The sequence below is a fragment of the Ptychodera flava genome, chromosome 17, assembly GCF_041260155.1.
Source record: "Ptychodera flava strain L36383 chromosome 17, AS_Pfla_20210202, whole genome shotgun sequence".
In the NCBI taxonomy this organism is placed as follows: Eukaryota; Metazoa; Hemichordata; class Enteropneusta; family Ptychoderidae; genus Ptychodera; species Ptychodera flava.
Genome location: NC_091944.1, coordinates 23,979,161 through 23,991,231, shown reverse-complemented (window position 1 = coordinate 23,991,231; position 12,071 = coordinate 23,979,161).

Here is a 12,071-nt window from a genome sequence, read left to right as displayed (position 1 = left end):
AAAAGTAAGAAACCCAAATACTATGGCATTTTTTTCCAGTGAAAGGGAGAGGGCTATGGTGGTAACCTGTGAAAGAAATCACACACAGAAGTGTCTTTCGTGTTATTCTGATTATTATTATTGACAAAATGAAAGTTCTTGACAAAGTTGTACAATTAAGGTAAATATGACTTGACAAAACATGCTAATAATGATAACTATATATGGAAAATATTTAGAAAACCACAGGACTCTAAAATGAGAAAGTGCTGATGAAGAATTAAAAAAGTACTGGCCAACTGTTCCATGAATGGCATAAAATAACATCTGATTCCAAACATAGTGTAAATGGCACTGTGACATAAATGTAAACTAGGTCATTCCCTGTGACAAGAATACATCAAGGCTGTAAAAATAATTAGTTCTGAAGAATAAATTCTTTGACTCGAAACTGAAAAATTGCTTCAACGACACACTGTAAAGTTGAGTGTTCAAGGATAGAACACCAATTAAACGCCTTTTTGTAACACTTTTTGAACGCGTCCAGACGTTCAGAAATTTAACACTATGTGTTCAACCAACGTTCAATTTTTGAACACACGTGTGCAGATTTTGAACATTATGTGTTCATCAGACATTATATTGAACACATGGTGTTCCATATCTGAACACACGTTGCACATGAAATGTGTTCAAAAAATTGAACGCATTTACGCGTTCAAAGGGCTGTAACACTTTTTGAACGCATGGACGCCGTTCAACGATAAGTGTGTTAAAGGATTGAACACATGATATGCACTTGTTGAACACATTAACTTTTGGCGTTCAGGGGGTGTTCAAGCCTGGAAGAAACATAACGGACCACTGATATTCAGTAAAATTATTTTATTCTAAAAATACACAAAAATTAGTTAAGTAAAATACAATTATTTAGTGTAAAATGGGAAAATAAACATAGCCACTTTGTAAAGTTTGTCAGAGGAAAACACCAACGGTGTAAACATCTTCCTATCAAAACATAAACAAAAGAAAATCTTTATAAACACTGTCGATCGTTTTCAAAATATATGAACAAAATAATGACAAAACAGGTTTAACTTCAATATTGTGGATTACGTTATATGTTCATACTTGTAAAAACGTACAAAAATATCTGTTTTGAAAAAGCTCAAAATTTGGCTTACTTATTGTGTTGAAAACACGTATTCGTATAAAATGTTTACTCCGTTTTTGTAAGATAGTTTAAGACATTTCCTCTTGTATAGACAATTGCAAACTTGGAAAAAGGTTAGTCAAGGCTTCTCTGATGCACATGGTATATAGTTGTCCACATAAAGTAAACACAACATGTCAAGTTGTCACAAAGTGTCACAGTAAGACACAACATGCAGAAAGTGGGTAAAGGGGTCCTTGGAGGTGTAAAACCCATTTCCTTGTCCAACAAAGTCCTTCATGAACGAAAAGATTTGTTTGTTTGTAATACCTTTAATAAACTCTGAAATAAATCAGTGACATTTCAAAACTCTACTTCTCAGAAATTAAAAACACATTAACTAATTTTGACTTCGTTTCATAAGTTTTGTTCTGTATGTCAATAAGCATTTGCTGTTGAACCTGGAAATTTCAGTCCTTACTAAAATTCACTTGTAAAAGGAAACTGCAGTCTAAAACCAATGGCAACAACCTAAATGTTAGCCATTTCAACATCAATATAGCAATACAACAAGCGACTTAGACGTCGAAAGAGCTCGCAGTGTTATGTAAAGGATCTCTGACAGCTCACTTCGGGATGGCCTCACCAAAAATGGGAAAATAGCTGCAAAAAATACACAATTGAAGATTTCACCATGATTTTGACATATCAAATTGAGATCATCCAAAAAACATGTGTAGCAAATATCAAAAGCTATCAGACGGGTAGTTTTTAAGATACAAATTTTTTGACCAAAAATATACATTGGCCCCAAAATATAAACTTGCATATTTTATCATAACTTGAATATATCACATTTCTGATAATTCCCTGTCTTAAAAATGTCTGAAATGTCTTTTATATCTCAAAAATACAAATTTGCATATTTCTGCATAATTTGAACAACGTGCAAAAGCTATCCGCAGAGACTTATGTCAAAAATATCAAAGCTGTTCATTAAGTAGTTTTGAAGAAGATTTTTAAAGATTTTTTGACCAAAAACGAAAAAAATTGCCATGTAAAATAAAAATTTGAATATTTCATCACAACTAGCACAAATTTTACGAAGGTCATTCTTAGGGACATGTTTACCAAATATTGAAGACGTCGAACCACCAGTAAGACAGAAGAAGATTTTTGCCAAAAAATAGCAAAATTCGCCTCAAAAATACAAATTTGCGTATTTCACCATAACTTGAAAATATATGATTAGGGTAATCTCTGGGAACCTGTACTCCAAATATTAAAGGAATCGTACTGGCCGTTTTGAAGAAAAAGCTTGGGATGTAAAAATTTGAGGACGATGCCTCTCACATTCACCTATTAGCTCTGCGTCGCTAAAAGCAAAGCTAAACAAGTCATTGACAATGACATAGTCCCCGCTTGTAATAGGAGTATCAGTCTTGATGGGGCAGGGAAATGTGGTCATTAAGAAGTATCACTGGAGTGTATGCGTTGAGATCTATGAGCACATAGTCTATGTCGTTGTTCCCAATTTGAAACACATGAGGCATGTCTAAGTTATGGTTCTAAATCGGGAAAAAAGATCAGACCTCTAGCTGTATTGGCCAGCCAAGAAATACATATGCACATAGTAATGAGGTACAAGATGTGACATCTTAAGGTCTAATATCCTATCAGAATTGGAGGGTATAGAACTTGTGGTTACTGAGTTATGCATATATATGTATAATCAAGGTCAAAGGTCATAAGGTCATGTGACATTTTGAAAAAAATTGTATTGCTAATTAATCCCTATATGCCAAAAATCAGACCTCTAGCTCTATTCCCTTGCCAAGAATTAGATGTGTGCATAATTAATGAGGTAAAGCGTGTGTTGTCATAAGGTCTCCCATCCTACTAAATATAAAGGACATAGCACTTGTGGTTACGTATTTATCGACATAGACGTATATTTCAGGTCAAAGGTCATCGAGGTCACATGACATTTGGTCAAAAAATGTCTATCCTATAGTTATCCCTATATACCAAAAATCAGACATCCAGCTCTATGGGTTTGCTCCGAATTAGATATATGCATAATTAATGAGCATTCAGAGCATTCATATTTCAAATTTTTTTAACAAACTTTAATTTAAAATAGTCGTAATGCACATGTTTTCAGATGACACGAAACAATACATGTTAATTTGTTTTTTTGCCTTTTCTGCCAGCCGCCACTGTGAAATCTTTGATTATACATATCAGAATGAATGGGACACAAAAGTATTAGCATCAATACACAATGTGTAAGCCTATCCAGATTTCTCCTAGCCTCATACACATTGAGATCACTTCTTGGACTACAGCAAATTTCTTGTGTACACAATATTTCAACAATCCGACACCGTAGCATTGATGCAGTGCCACATAATCTTCTGGATGCCCATACAGCATTATTGGAAAATCAACCCTTTTGTAAATTTATCACCATATATTTTTGACAGTAATACATAATATTTTTATTTTAAACATTAAAAAACTATTCGCTGAAAAGCAACTTGAAGATGAGAAGGCCATAAATTTATTTTCAAAAAAGTTTATAGTAGATGTAAGCACTGTAAAAAGTTATGTAAAACATTTAAAAAATTTAGAAAGGGTAAAATTGATGAGAATGAAACATAGAAAAAAGGAGCAGAAAAGAAGAGAGGATAAAAAATACGAGGACTATGACTGGTTAAAGTTGCTCTTGAGTGGGAACCTTCAAAATTTAAACGTAAAAGAATTAAAAAAATACCTTGATAAACATAAATTACCAAAACAAAAAAAATTGAAAGCTGAAAAAGTTCAAATTATAACCGCACATATACATGCACAACCTTCATTCAATTTAAGAAAACTGTCAGGGAAAGATATTGTAAAAACTTATGTCACAGATGAGTCAGAGTCAGATAGCAGTGACTCTGAATTGGAAACCTCTGTCAATGGAGTCATTGAGAGTGATGATGATGGTGTTGGTTCTGAATATGATAGTGACACAGACACTGACACTGACAAAATCCCAGAGAACCAACGTGACCATGTTACTTTAAGAAGTGGCAGAGTAGCAAGTCGTTTGTTTTGAATTAAGGTGGAGCTGCATGTTGCCAACACAGTTTTTTTCAAAGCAATATTTCTCATCAAAGATGACAAGGAAACCCCCTCATACTATATACTTTCAAAAAGCAGAGACTCTAAAGTTTAGTATGGTAGCAGTAGTTTACTCAAAGGATAAAGTGGGTGTATATTTGGGGTAAAAAACCTCAATTTTGGTATTAATGATAAAAATTAATTTAAGTCAAAAACTGGACAGTATTTTCTGAAATGTAATATTTCACTTGAAAGGAGAGTATATGTAGAAAAAAACAACTATTTTATTTGGCATTATCCATCCTCATTTTAAAATTGTAGGGGTTTAAAGACTGACACACTAATAATTGATTAAAATCATGATCAGCAAAATTAAATGCCTCTTATTCAAAATGCCTCTTATTAAAAATGTAAGAGCTTTATTGCCAAACAAAACAATTGATAGTCGTTGTGTTATATAGCATGTAAAAAACATAATGTGAAATTTCAGAAAATTTGACCCAGCCGGAGTGGAGTTAAATTCTTTGGAAATTTTGAAATTGGGAGGCAAAAGAAGCCAAGAAATCGGGTGATTTGCATAAATTAACACTTCTTTATCATACAACTTTCAACTGCTTTACAAGCTACAAGGTAAACCCAACCTTAAAGACATTTGCTGTAATTTTTTAGCATTTGTTCAATGTTCATCTCTGTGTATCAGCATTTGTTTGATATTCTAGTATCACTACATAGAACACCCAATGCTGTATTTAGCAACATACCAGTGTGAACATAAATGACCATTGTTATTGTTGATAAATGAATTCTAGTCTGGACTTGATCCGAGATCTCTTTTCAACAAAAACAACCCTGACTGTTCACTGTATGGTTTGTGTTGACATGCTAAATACTGGACATTTCATGACGCTTCAGGGAGGAGAACAAGATACTGCAGTAGATGCATAAAACAAAACCACTGTGAATATTACCGAATTTGGCAGCTAAAGGAGTTTAAACATGTTGAGTTTATCTGTCACCCAGGTAGCGTCTATGGTTCTCTTTTGTAGAGATCAGAAATTCTGGGCAAATATTGAATTGATGTTTTTTTTCCTTGCCCCCCCCCTAAAAGATTGTGGTATTTTTGTCTGGCCCCCCCTAAATTTTCTTGGGAAAAATGGGTGCCCCCCCTGAAAATCCTCCACCCCCCCTGGAAGTAAATTCTGAATCGTCCCTAAGGTCTCCCATAATACAATATATGAAGGGTGTACCACTTGTGGTTACTGAGTTATGGACAAATATGTATATTTGAGGTCAAAGGTCATCGAGGTCATGCGAGATTTTGTCAAAATAATTGTATAGCTAAGTTATCACTATATACCAAAAATCAGACCTCTAGCTCTATTGACTAGCACAAAATTAAATATGCACATAATTAAAGAAATACAATATGTGGCGTCATAAGATCTCCCATAATACCATATATGAAGGGTGTACCACTTGTGGTTACTGAGTTATGGACAAATATGTATATTTGAGGTCAAAGGTCATCGAGGTCATGCGAAATTTTGTCAAAATAATTGTATAGCTAAGTTATCACTATATACCAAAAATCAGACCTCTAGCTCTATTGACTGGCACAAAATTAAATATGCACATAATTAAAGAAATACAATATGTGGCGTCATAAGGTGTCCCATCATACCATATATGAAGGTTGTAGCACTTGTGGTTACTGAGTTATGGACAAATATGTATATTTGAGGTCAAAGGTCATCGAGGTCACGTGACATTTTGTCAAAAAAATAGTATTGCTAAGTTATCCCTATATACCAAAAATCAGACCTCTAGCTCTATTGGCTTGCTCAAAATTAGATATGCGCATAATTAATGAGGTACAATATGTGGCGTCATAAGCTGTCCCATCATACCATACATGAAGGGTGTACCACTTGTGGTTACTGAGTTATGGACAAATATGTATATTTGAGGTCAAAGGTCATCGAGGTCAGGTGACATTTTGAAAAAAAATAGTATTGCTAAGTGATCCCTATATACCAAAAATAATTAGATATGCGCATAATTAATGAGGTACAATATGTGGCGTCATAAGCTGTCCCATCATACCATACATGACGGGTGTACCACTTGTGGTTACTGAGTTATGGACAAATATATATATTTGAGGTCAAAGGTCACGTGACATTTTGTCAAAATATCTGAGATATCTGCGTGAACGTACGGACTCACGGATGGACTCACGGACGGACATGACCCAATCTATAAACCCCCTGGACTTGGGGACTAAAAACTGTGTCACTGCATCCTTTTTGCAATATGAATACGATTAGAAACTAAATTTTTATTTTTCTTGGCCTTATACATGGGAGTCTATGGACTGCCTTATACATGGGAGTCTATGGAGACTGCCTTATACATGGGAGTCTATGGAGGTGAAAACTAAAAAGTCCTCTAACACGGCCAAATTTGATCGCATTGTGAAACAAATCGACGTGCATCTGTATGGGGTAGGGTACTATCCTTGTGCAAAGTTTGAAAGAAATTGACCTGGGCATGTCTGAGATATCTGCGTGAACGGACGGACGCACGGACGCACACACGCACGCACGCACGCACACACGCACGGACATGACCAAACCTTTAAGTCCCCCCGGACGGTGTCCGTGGGGACTAAAAACTGTAACAAATCGAGAACAAAAGACGTGTTGATCTACAATACAAAATAATCTAAGATTTGGTAGTTGGCTATGGTCAATTGAATGTTACTGGAGCATAAGCCTTCAAAGACATGAAGTCTCCTTCATCAGATGCAAGGGTGAAATGAAGAATTGAAGCAGAAAGCGACAGAAAATTCAGAATGAAAATTTCAGGAAATTCAGAAATGCAGATTGTACATTTTTCGCTCTGAATTTTCTGTCGCTTTCTGCTTTAATTCTTCATTCCACCATTGCATCTGATAAGGGAGACTACACGTATTTGAAAGCTTATTCTCCAGTAACATTTAGTTGATCATAGCGTTCTACCAAAGCTTAGATAAATTCAGAACAAAAATACAGAAACTTATCAAAATTCAGTTACTGACCCTCGGAAGTTTAAATCTACATTAGAGATGAACTGAGGTTTTCAAGCTTGTTTCCAGACAGCTACCTCTACACTCATCTTCTTCAATTTCTCCACCATCAGTTTCTGTAATAACTCTTCGATTACCAGGTAAATCCAACTTTTCACATCCTGAAATAATGCAACAATAGGTAATATGGAGACATGAGACTTTAAATGAAAGACAAGGTGGCCTTATTAGGTTAAGGAAAAGGGGTGACTTTACTATACAGTGCCTCTTTTCGATACTGTTACAAAATATTGGCTTCTTCTTGTCATCAACTGATGAAAAGTAAAAGAAAGGCCAACTCTCATATGCTGAAACAATAAAGAGTGTACACTCTGGGATGTTTAACTAATGTTTTACTAAAAGACATGTGTTAGCTGTGATTACGCAGCGGTGTGTGGCATATCGATCGCGCTTGGGTCAAGGGTCATCGCCACAGTTTTGCGGTGATGACCCTTGACCCGAGTGCGATCGATACGCCATGGCCCAAAACACTGCAGCGTATTGATAGCTAGTGTATGGTATACAAGCCACTGAACACCAAAAATATGAACACAAGTGTTAACAATATGAACACTAGCCGTTCAAATTTGAACACCGACATCTACATTTTGAACGCGTAAAGACGCGTCTGGCGTCCGCTATTTTTACAGTGCACACTGTAAAAATAGCGGACGCTAGACGCGTCTTTACGCGTTCAAAATGTACATGTCGGTGTTCAAATTTGAACGGCTAGTGTTCATATTGTTAACACTAGTGTTCATATTATTAGCAATGATTAACAACCATCTCCTTCAAGTGTTCAAAAACTCAGCATCACAGAAATTTTACAATACTGTGAAACAATTAACAATCTTTTGTGTTTTTTACTTTACAATGGCTATATTAACTTTACTACTGCCTCGCTGTCCGGCATACGTACACGGATTTCGGTGTAACGAATTTCACAATAAGTGGAAAATATTTCCGGTCTACAATTGCTGAAAGCATGTTTTTTCTAAAAAAGGAAGTATAAAAAATAATTTTACACGTTTATTACGGGTTGAAATTTTGAAATTTTGAAAAGAAAATCAAAAAACCACCATGAACGTTTTAATTTTAACATCGGCGTGCAAGAGGCGTTCTACTTCTTAACACTTGGTGTTCAAGTTTGGTGCCTTTTCTTATCCCATGATGCATCAAAACGGAAGTTGCGACATTTTTCTTGTAAGCGCACGCTGAAGTCGTGATCGTGCGAAAGCAAGACCAGAAAGGGTAAGTTTTCTCTCCAAAATATTAAAAGGTATTGGATTTGAAGCATCTGTATTATTATCCTACGAAATTATTTGTATTGTACTTTGAAAAAGCTTAACTACGTGAAGAAACCTTATTTCTTTCAATGGCTGGTGGACCATACACTAGCTGTGAATACGCAGCAGTGTTTTGGCCATGGGGTATCGATCGCACTCGGGTCAAGGGTCATCACTGGAGCGATGACCCTTGACTCGAGCGCGATCGATATGCCACATTACCGCTGCGTAATCACAGCTAACACATGTCTTTTAGTAACCCACAATCGCATGTAAATTTAAAACTTTAGTTAAACATCGAAGAATATTGTTTTAGCATATGAGAGTTGGCTTTGCTTTTACTTTTCATCAGTTGATGACACGAAGAAGCCAATATTTTGTAACATTGACGAAAAGAGGCACTGTATACAAAGGTCACCCCTTTTCCTTAACCTTATAAGGCCAAATTGTCTTTCATTTGAAGTCTCATGTCGCCATATTATCTATTGTTGCATTATTTTCAGGACGTGATGAAAAGTTGGATGAACGTGAAATCGAAGAGTTATTACAGAAGCTATTGGTACAGAAATTGAAGAATATGAGTGTACAGATAGCTGTCTGGAAACAAGCTTGAGAACCTCAGTTCATCTCTGATGTAGATTTGAACTTTCGAGGGTTAGTAACTGAATTGATAAGTTTCTGTATTTTTGTTCTGAATTTATCTGAGCTATGTCCAGAACGCTATGATTAACTAAATGTTACTGGAGAATAAGCTTTCAAATACTTGTAGTCGCCCTTATCAGATGCAATGGTGGAATGAAGAATTAAAGCAGAAAGCCACAGAAAATTCACAGTGAAAAATGTACACTCTAAATTTCGGAATTTTCTGAAATTTCCACTCTGAATTTTCTGTCGCTTTCTGCTTCAAATCCTCATTGCACCCTGGCGTCTGATGAAGGAGACTTCACGTCTTTGAAGGCTTATGCCAGTAATATTTAGTTGATCATAGCCTGCTACCAAATCTTTGATTATTTCTATTTTAGATCAAGACGTCTTTTGTTCTCGGTTTGTTACTGATTTTAGCTTTAGTAGACCTTATATCATAGGTGAATGTGTGGCATCATCCTCAAATGTTTACATCCCAAGCGTTTTCTTCAAAACGGCCGGTACGATTCATTTAATATTTGGAGTACAGGTTTCCGGGGATTTTCCTAATCATATATCTACAAGTTATGATGAAATACACAAAATTGTATTTTTGAGACATTAAAGACATTTCAGACATTTTTAAGACATAAGGAATTATCAAAATGTGATATATTCAAGTAAGCCAAATTTTTAGCTTTTTCAAACAGATGCTTCGTACGTATGAACATATAACGTAATCCACAATAAGTAAACCCTGTTTTGTCACTACTTTTGTTCATATTGTTTGAAAACGATCTACAGTGTTTATGGGGATTTTCTTTTGTTTATGTTTTGATAGGAAGGTGTTAATTAGCGTTGGTGTTTTCCTCTGACAAACTTTACAAAGTGGCCATATGGCCACTTTGTAAATTTTGTCAGAGGAAAACACCAACGGTGTTTATGTGCCCAATTGACACTAAATAATTGTATTTTACTAAAGGAATTTTTGTGTATTTTTAAATAAAATAATTTTACTGAATATAAGTGGTCTGTTTTGTTATTCCAGGCTTGAACACCCCATGAACGCGCAAAATTAAAGGTGTTCAACAAGTGCATATCATGTGTTCTAACCTTTAACACACTTATCGTTGAACGGCGTCCATGCGTTCAAAAAGTGTTACAGCCCTTTGAACGCGTAAATGCGTTCAATTTTTTGAACGCATTTCATGTGCAACGTATGTTCAGATATGGAACACATGGTGTTCAATATAATGTCTGATGAACACGAAGTGTTCAAAATCTGCACACGTGTGTTAAAAAATTGAACATTGGTTGAACACGTAGTGTTAAATTTCTGAACGTCTAGACGCGTTCAAAAAGTGTTACAAAAAGGCGTTTAATTGGTGTTCTATCCTTTAACACTTAACTTTACAGTGCACTTGGCTAACATTTGGTTTGATGTAGCAGGCCAGAGTGAGTATATTTAAAATTGACCCCTAAAAACATGCATACAAAAATTTCACAAAAAATTAAAGACGTTCAAATAAGTTTGTGTCTAGGTACATGCATACCAAGTTTCAAAGAAATCAGAATGGGTAATTCAGAGAAAACGATTTTGACCATTTTACGGGATTTCCCCTTTTTACTTCATTAGCTGTTTTTACATTCACATATTCATTTGAACAAATTCACATCTCCACCCATGGGTCACTCTGTAGTTTGGTGTAGATTTTGTATTAGACAGTTGCCTTTCTGAGAATTGCGACCGTGACGAACGACTTGGTCAGCTTTGTCAAACATTTGTCGCCCTAAATTATAATCCTTTTGCAGTTGATGAACAGATCAACCGGGCCAGCAATATCGATCGCAACGACCTCCTCCAATACAGGCAGAAGAAAGACTTAAAAGAATCCCACTGGTTGTAACTTACAGTACACAACTGAAGAAACTGAACAAAAAAGTGAATGAACTCCACCCAATCAGATGAGAGGACACATTACTCAAGAAGTCTCCCCAGAAAAACAGATCATAGCTTATAGGCAGCCTCCTAACCTCAAACAAGGCATTGTCACCAGTAAACTTCCTATGACCATCCATTCCCATGGAACAAAACCCTGTAATAAAGTAAGATGCAAACTGTGCCCTCTCATCAATACTGCCACCACTGTAGTCGGACCCAATCAGAAGAATTTCAACATCAAAGGACCATATAACTGTGACTCCAGTAACGTCATCTATACCATCACCTGTATAAAATGTCCGTCCGCCGTATACATTGGCCAAACGGGACAGCCACTGGGGAAACGCATCAACAATCACAAGTTCGATATACAGAGCAACAAAACATATAAACCTGTTGCTAAACACTTTAACCTGGCCGGGCATTCTATAAATGATCCCGTGTGGCTGTACTTAGAAAGATTCGTAGTAAAAGCACCACCCGCAGAGAGACTGAAGAACTCAAAATAATACAATATTCCGACTGTCAAAGAAGGACTCAATCGAGATTACGGATTTTTAACACATTACAAATAACTATGTTGGCTGTATTTGGCCCCAGTTATTCCTACCATTGACCTCATTCAACAGTGTTTTTACACCTTTGCTCAAACTCTTTGTTTCACATTGACACCTCCTTTAGGCATTGTCCATTACCCACGATGCATTTGGCCTTTTGCTTCTATTTCCATTCTGCTAGTACATCTGATGAAGGAGACTGTTGTCTCCGAAAGCTAATGTCATACTAAAAAGTTGATCTACAATGTGCTACCCTCAACAATATTCAAAAGATTTAGTCAAGATCAACACGGCTCTATTGAAACAGTAATTTGGT